Source organism: Gasterosteus aculeatus, chromosome 15 (genome assembly GCF_964276395.1).
Source record: "Gasterosteus aculeatus chromosome 15, fGasAcu3.hap1.1, whole genome shotgun sequence".
NCBI lineage: Eukaryota > Metazoa > Chordata > Actinopteri > Perciformes > Gasterosteidae > Gasterosteus > Gasterosteus aculeatus.
The window spans coordinates 7,400,224-7,407,452 of record NC_135703.1 but is presented as its reverse complement, the minus strand read 5'-3'; the positions used below and the strand labels follow the sequence as shown (position 1 = coordinate 7,407,452).

Here is a 7,229-nt window from a genome sequence, read left to right as displayed (position 1 = left end):
AATAGCATTGTTGCAAACGTCTTCTGTGTTCACGCATCGGCGTTTCACATGTAACGTGACGCGACCCTTCGAATGAAACAACGGTCGATGTCCTGTAGGATGGGAACCATCTTGGTGTAGCAGGGGCTCTTTGACAGCGATGAAAGCGGTGATAATGTGGGTGGAGAGCATGGCGGAGCAGCCTTCCCCTTAGCATACGACTACACATTTTGACCTATCGTAAGAAAAAGGGGAATCCATCAGCCAATCCCACTATGTAAATGGAAACGTGCTCTTGATTTACAGTCTTCAAAGCAAATTGAATTTACGCAAACTGAACCGGCTGCTGCCATTGCCCCACCCGCCGCACATTTACAGCATTCCACACATGAGGCAGAAATGTGTGATGTAAGGGGGCCATTTGGCACCGGGGAGCGATTACAATGAGAGCAGTGGGGGTTGTTGGGTTCAAAGTGGACCGCGGTTCTTGTACGCGCGCGGCTGTTGCAGCTGCAATAAATAAAGGGAACCAAGAGCTCTTTGTGACAGTGTGAGCGTAGATTTAAAACCTGGATGAGGCTTTTTGTTTGAATGTCATAGGAGACAAAACACAAAATAAACACAAGAATGTAGACAAGTTATCACCGTTGCCTCCATGTTGTTGATTCAACTCCACCATGAAGGTGTTTAAATACTCTCAGATTAGATTTTTGTGTCGGTATTTTGTGGCTGTAAAAAATCAAATGTCCATTTAATAGTTGATTTAGGGTGAAATATTACAATGAAGTTGCTGCAAAGATAGTTCAAAGTGAGCGCCACATGTTGGTTGTGAAAATCCATCTATTGGGATCAATCACAGTTACTTGTTGCCTGAATTGTTACGCAACAATCTGTAGAAGTTTGTTACGATGCAGCCTTTTATTCGTCACCGTCTATCACCACCACCTGGTGGTTTAAAGCATCGCCCACACAGAACAAACGATATATTTTGTAGGTTTAAACTTGTACTATGATGCGTTTCTTAACCATAAAATGTACACTACACCTCTGAAGTTTGCAATGTAATATTTCCTCAGTGAAATAATATGAATTTAGATTTTAAGAACGTTTGCAGGAAGGCACAGTAGCCAATAGAGGGCATCACTCGCACATCTATGAAGACGCATCCCAGTGCAAGTTGCCAGGTGTGTTAATTCATGAACTTCCCTTTTTGTCAAGTGTGTAAAATACAAGACAAAGGTTTACAATATAAAGGTGCTGCTTGTATGTGTTCATTATTAGCAAATCATTAAATACTTTAAAAAGAGCTCTGAATAGAGATGGATCCTCTATAGGGACGCATGGTTTGGGAGGATTTTGATGCAAATTAAATTATCTTTCAACATCAAAACATGTACAGTGCTCGATAAGCAGAGAGCCAATTCTGCATCTCACTTATCTTTGTTGTGGTCGGCAGCAGGCCCTCCAGTAAGGCTGATGTCTTTTCTTTATATTATTTCTAAAAAATGTCTCACAGTAACAATATTAAGTGAACATGAACCATTCCAAACATCAGACCTTGCTCAGTGTGATGAGGACGCCAAGTAGAGAAAAGAAGCATGGCACAATATTTGACGGGAAAGTTAAATCAGGTTGGATGGAAAAGATGTCTACAGTCTTCTAGTTAGATTCCCAAACAAAAGAGACAATCAGGTGACCCTGATGGACATGTGGCAGTTATCAGTGTCTGAACTGGGGGAGAAAGAAGGGAAAAGAGAACCAGAACTACCTTGTTCATCAAATGAGCCACACTGAGGCATGACATTAAAGGCTCAAGAGTTTAAAAAAAAATGGTATAATTACATTAAATTACTTTTTGAATTAATTGTTGGGCAATTGTTTAGATTTTGAGCAGAACTGGGCAGGAATGACAAGATGTGCACTACAGCAAACCTCATATTTGTGCACTCGGTGCAAGTTTTACTATACAATGTATCACGTGACCGACTTGTACAGATGGTTTTACGAGCGTTATGTTTTCTCTCAGGGGTTTTCCTTAAAGATGCAAAGATTGCGAAACCAGCTAAAACTAATTTACCACGGCCTTGTTTGGTGGTTGCAATATTTTTCTGCTTGATCATATTTGTGAAACAAAGCTTTTTAAAGTGCTCCTATTAATACTCTAATAATATTCAAATTAAAAAAACAATACCCAATGATAAAAAGTTTCCTTAACAAGGCATCACTAGACACGTAAGCAAACTAACCAATTAATGGCTGAGCACTGCCTCTTCAGCAGTGTCCTATTTTTACTTTATTACTATTTGTTTATTGTCTCAAAAGATACATGTCAGTGCTTCAAGTGTCGCTGGTAATACAGCTTGTAAATGTGCATCACACCAACATGAACAAGTCTGTGTCGAAACGTCTATATTTTGCTGTGACGCAAATACATCCAAGGGAACCTGATTTTGAATTGCAGTCATTTCGACAGTATGTAGAAGAATGGCTTGGTGCATTTTGCATGTGTGGGCTATGCTTGTGTGTCTGCCTGTGAGGAAACATGTACAATGGTCCAACCAGACCATGACATGTCAAAGGTTTCATTTCTAATTATATGTAGATAGTTATAAGAGCTTATTTATGCAAAGCGGCCCCTTCTCTTTTCCTCAATGGACTACATCGCTCGACGCTCTCTGAAACAATCAGCATGCCCCTCATGTACTACTGCTCTTATATAATCTTCATTGATCATTCATAACTACACAAAGAGAAAAAGAGTATGACAGTAAGTCAGCTCACAGCCTCATTACATTCATTTCACTCCACTCAACCTCGTTTTTGTTCTTCCCCTAGGGTATCCAATTAAACCCACGATCACTGAGAGAGACACTTTGTTGAGTTGCCGTTGCCATGGCCGCCCCATCCCCTTCCTCACAGCCTCCCTCACAGACCGATTCTTCACCGAAAGAGCTCGGAGAGGAAGGGGACGGTGAGAATGCGCGGGGCGAGACAAAGCCTCTGCTAATCTATTTAAAAGGCCGCAGCGGCGTGCCAGTGAGCGGATGAGCTGCCGGAGGTTCCCACTCGTTAATGAAGGCCCGGCAGCTCCCAAGGCTTTGCATTTCCCTTGTGTTCCTTGTGGGGGTTTTCCTTTCCAAAAAAAGTTTATAATCTAAACTGTGTGGCTGATCTTTATTGTGGTGACAAGGTCCGTAAACTCCAGTCAATAGTTCATGTTTTGCACTCAGGCTTCCTCTTCCTCCAGGGAAGTGCAGCCTTTCTCTTTCCGGATCCAACAAGAAGTGTCTTTTTGTTTGGTTGGTCAGTAGACGCAGGCTATGACGTATAGAAAGACAGTCACATATTAATCTTTGGGCTGCCCTAATGGACCTAATTACGTTATCCATCATGGATATTTTAGAGATGTGGCTTGCGTATTGATCAGTACCAGAAAAAAAGGGTATGCTTCCATTTCAGCACGATACCCACGACAGACTCTACGCGTTCTCCTCATCTGATGTAACGCCGCAGTTCTGATTTTCCACCATTAGCTCTTCAAACGGCCAAAATTCGATGCAGTCAGGAAGATGGATGAACCAGATGGACGCGAAAGCTCCACTCTGCTCACAGTCCGTCTGCAGGGTTCAGTGTGGGAGGAACGGACGCTTTAATTGAGTTACACGGACAGAACTCGCTGCCCCCGCATTGACGCTCCCAACAGGATACCCACAGATCACGCCACACCGGTTGTACTTGAAGTTTGTCTAATTGAGGCAAAACGGAGAAGAATCCAATGGTACTCTTTCACCCCCCTGCGGGGGGGTTTGCAGGACTGTCAATGGAGCTGATTTGGATTCAGGTCGCTGCAGAGGGGCGGATTCAATCCCAGCTTGTCACCTTTTTCTTAGGAGAAAACGAGAGCTCATTACAGGCAAAATGCATCCGGCCCTGCAGTGTGGGGAATTCTTTTAGAGGATACATGAGACGTGAAATGCTTGAAGAAGTGTGTTTTTGTAAAGAGGAAAACCAAGCGAAGACGGGGAAGGTTCACACGCGGCGAGTCAGAGTATAATGAAGTGCAGGGACACTCAACATGTTTGGGCTCATGGTGCCAAATCCTGAGAGGAGCAATAATTACTGTAAAAGCCACTTGCTCCTAATGGCGACGGTGAAGCAGCTGCAGACCCTCAGCTCTTAGAGACCATCACTCATATGGGAGTGTGTGTGATGGGGGCTGGTGTAAATGTCCTGCAATTATTTCACATGAATTTATTCTTTAGTGTGTCCTTCAGGGGTAGAAGGTTAAATGAAAGCTGTGAGCATGGATGATGTAATCATGTTGGGATTTTATTATTAGAAGAACCCGGCCCTTTGTGTAATGTCGCACTAATGATAGTTTTGTTGGTTTTCGCAATGACTTAAATGACCTTCTAAGTTTGCTATTCAGTAAGGACAAAATAAAGACAACCAATCATACTTTGCAGTGTACTGGTCATATATCACAGTCAGCTAAACAGCACGGAATAACTTCTAATCGCCACCAGCTAATTGAATTTCCATTGTTGATTGAACGTTCTGTAAGTGCATCCAATGCCGACGTTTGATAATATGGATGGTTTCACCTTGCGTGAAAGAAACGTATGACTCTTTTAGTGAATAACTTAAAATGTACCACTACTGTTGAATTACTACAGTATACAGTGAATAGTAGTAACTACATGTGGAAAAGTATATATAATGTATGATGTTCTTTTACATACCACACAGTGGAGGTAAAGCCACGTTACTAATAAGCAAACTTAATGCTCAATGTGAGAAGCACCTCTAACTCTGAGTTCCACCATTCTGGACAGATATGTGGTATTTCCAGGTCTATATTTGATGCCGGCAGACGTTTATTTGTTTGGAGGAAAACTCACAAAAGTATCAGCAAAAACGTTGTTCTTCCATTTCAGGCCATCGGGACAGTGGTTGCTATACGTCAACACATGGTTCAGGAATAAATGCTGCAAACACTCGACTCTCAGTGATGATTGCAAACTCAATTCTGTATCAGATTCTGTCATTCAAATACATGTCCTATAGTTTGGCCTGAACTCGAGTTCGTCCCAGAGTTTGAGAGAAAAGACTGAGCTTCGTAACTAAGTTCACTGTCCCATCTCTCCCATCCCTCCCCTGGTACCTTTGCCCCTCCCCTCTTCTCCTCACCCGTCTCCCGTGAGTCCCTCAGCGTGCCGCTGACGCTCAGCCGAGCTCTTCAACAGAGTGCCGTTGGGTTAGTGACCTGATTTCAGATCTGTGCGAAGCTCGGACTCGGATGTTTGAGTGGTGGACGTGTGCTTTAGAAGCAGGATCTTCCATTTCATCCACCTGTACGTCGGAAAGGTGGAGCTGCAGAATGGTTACCATTAGATGCTCCTTATTTTCAACAAAGCAGTCATTCATTCCACTTTTTTGAAATGTAAGAGGCGGGATTGGGAGGCTGTCCCACCTGTTACACAATCATGGCATCATGGCAGCGCAATTAGGAAAAAGTGACTCCCGCTCGAACATCTGGCCTGCTTTATTGATGCCTGTTCCTGCTAACAGGAACATAGCTATTTGTGTACTAACACACTCGTTGCTCTGTTCTGGTGAATGCCTCAAAACACATTGTAAGCAACTTCAAAGAGGGTCTCTGTCTGTGACAGTATGACATCTTGCTTCAGTTATTGTTCTTTCTGCAGCTGTCTGGTGGAATTTGTTTTTTAACTTTTAGTTTGATAGGAAGGGAAAGTGAAAAGAGCTCATTGTGCACCAAAGCAGTGTATAAAATGAACACTTTCAGTTTGGTTTCTCATTAAATGACAAATTAGCCGTGACCACAGCAAATCCATCAAATCCATCACTCTGACTTGTTTCTCAAGTTTGTAAGTTGTTTGTGTGCAAACAGTCTATTTTGGTTGCTGCTGGTGAATAAGACTTATGTTCCGTTTAATAACTCACATAAAAGCTCCAGCTTTTGGATCTCATCTGCAGCAAACACAGCTTGGTTGTCAAATTTGAGAATCAAAAGTTTATGAGGCGTGGTGATTATACGATACAATAAAAGTAGAGGATTGGTTATTTATGCAAAACTTAGATGTCGCGGTACATTTCAACAATGTTTCCTTGAGCTACATTTTCATGATTGTTCATCTAAATGCATGGTTGTGCTTTTTGAGGTTCCATAAAATATTAAACAATGTGCTATTCATATACGCTCCCATGTAATTACTGGATAAGCCTGTTCTCCATTGTCAGGTCGCCACCCTCAGGAGGCGTCGGTGTGTTGGCACCAACCAGCACTCGAGGGGGCCGGACGTCAGCACGGAGGTGAGAGCAGGGCCCAGCTGCGTCTCATCCACAATCACCCACCTGTTGCTGCCTTCCAATCAGGGGAGGTATTTAGGAGCGGCCCCGAAGCCTCTTCCCCGCCGGATTGTTAGTCTTGTTTGTGAGTCAGACCGATAACTCAGGTCGAAGAACAGCAAGAAGTCAGAGGCCGCTGTTCTAAAACTAACCAGTGTCCTGTCTTCCTCTTTTCACCCAGGCACCTGAACGGGCCGCATGGCCCACGCACCTCCCCGGGAATCCCGCTCACTGTTTTTCCCCCACCTCTGGAATCCGGGACCGCCGTCACCACCCCGTCACCTCCTAGTCCGGTGCCTCCTTTTCACGAATAAAATACATGGTGACTAACAAATCTGCGTTTGGGTCTTTTCCAGTGGAGGCAATACGTGACAGAACAATCCGGCCAAAGACATGGACCCAGCAGATCTACAATCTGTCCGCGGGGCCGTCACCAATCAAGGAGCCCTGCTAGATCAACACAGCCTAGCACTTCAGGAGATCATGAAGGGACTACAGGAGCTCTCAACCAGTGTCGCCGGGATACAACACCGACTCAGCGCCCCGGTTGGTCCTCCGGCTCCGGCTCCAGATCCTGCTCAAACACCGCCAGTGCCAGTCCCTCCCTACCATCGGGAGCCACAGGTTCCTACCCCGGAGAGGTACGATGGCGACCTCGGCAGCTGTCGAGCCTTCCTACTACAATGTGGGTTGGTCTTCGACCAACAACCAACTTCATTCGCCACGGACGGGTCAAAGATTGCTTTTGTGATTGGACTGCTACGTGGAAAAGCCTTAGAGTGGGCCTCAGCGGTATGGGAGACACAGAGTAATGTGGCAAGTACCTACCCAATGTTCACCTCAGAGATGCGTAAATTATTTGACCACCCAGTGCGTGG

At 44.3% G+C, this 7,229-nt stretch overlaps 1 long non-coding RNA gene across 1 annotated transcript; it reads left to right on the top strand.

Annotated features, from left to right (window-relative positions):
• The first annotated feature begins 6,251 nt into the window (after positions 1 to 6,251).
• Positions 6,252 to 6,685, top strand: LOC144388333 (uncharacterized). Its single transcript, XR_013452658.1, has 2 exons — positions 6,252 to 6,436; positions 6,533 to 6,685. It is a non-coding gene; the product is annotated as an uncharacterized LOC144388333 (long non-coding RNA).
• Positions 6,686 to 7,229: the final 544 nt, after the last annotated feature.